Source organism: Etheostoma spectabile, chromosome 13, assembly GCF_008692095.1.
Source record: "Etheostoma spectabile isolate EspeVRDwgs_2016 chromosome 13, UIUC_Espe_1.0, whole genome shotgun sequence".
Taxonomy (NCBI): Eukaryota; Metazoa; Chordata; class Actinopteri; order Perciformes; family Percidae; genus Etheostoma; species Etheostoma spectabile.
Genome location: NC_045745.1, coordinates 17,413,152 through 17,413,638, shown reverse-complemented (window position 1 = coordinate 17,413,638; position 487 = coordinate 17,413,152). Strand labels below are relative to the sequence as shown.

The following is a 487-nucleotide window of genomic DNA, read 5'->3' as shown; positions in this document are numbered from 1 at the left end:
TAAAACATTGATGTCTCTAAACGTTCTAAAATTATAATCATCATTAATGAACATGACAAAGAAATATATATACCCTAGCTTTTAAACAGTAGCCGCTTTGTCTTATAAAATCAATATTTTCCTAGGGATGCAGAACTTGGTGCGCGTTACACCCACTGATGGCAGTACGTCTGCAGCTGCAAGACCAGGAGCTCACCGCCAGTGTTTCAGTTTGTCTGTTAAAAAGTGTTAGGATAACTAAATTGTATTTATTTATAAGCAGGCTGGTTGGTTAGTTCGCTAACGCTAGCTTGCTATTCCACCAACACTAGCGGTGAGCTCCAAGGGGGATGTGTTGCTACCGGGTCCGGAGCTCTCCGTGTCCCGCTGGAGCTCCGATCAGATCCGGTCGAGGTCGGCAGCGAAGCTTTCTAGCAATGTTTCCACTCTGGCCGAGCCCCACCGATGGCGGTTCGTCTGCGGCTGCAGGACCTGGAGCTCACCACCA

General features: G+C 47.4%; 1 protein-coding gene across 1 annotated transcript in view; it reads left to right on the top strand.

Moving 5' to 3' along the window:
• The window catches only part of LOC116700561 (catenin delta-2), a 21,412-nt gene that overhangs the window by 6,422 nt on the left and 14,503 nt on the right, over nucleotides 1-487 (top strand). The gene's annotated exons all lie outside the window — the stretch shown is intronic.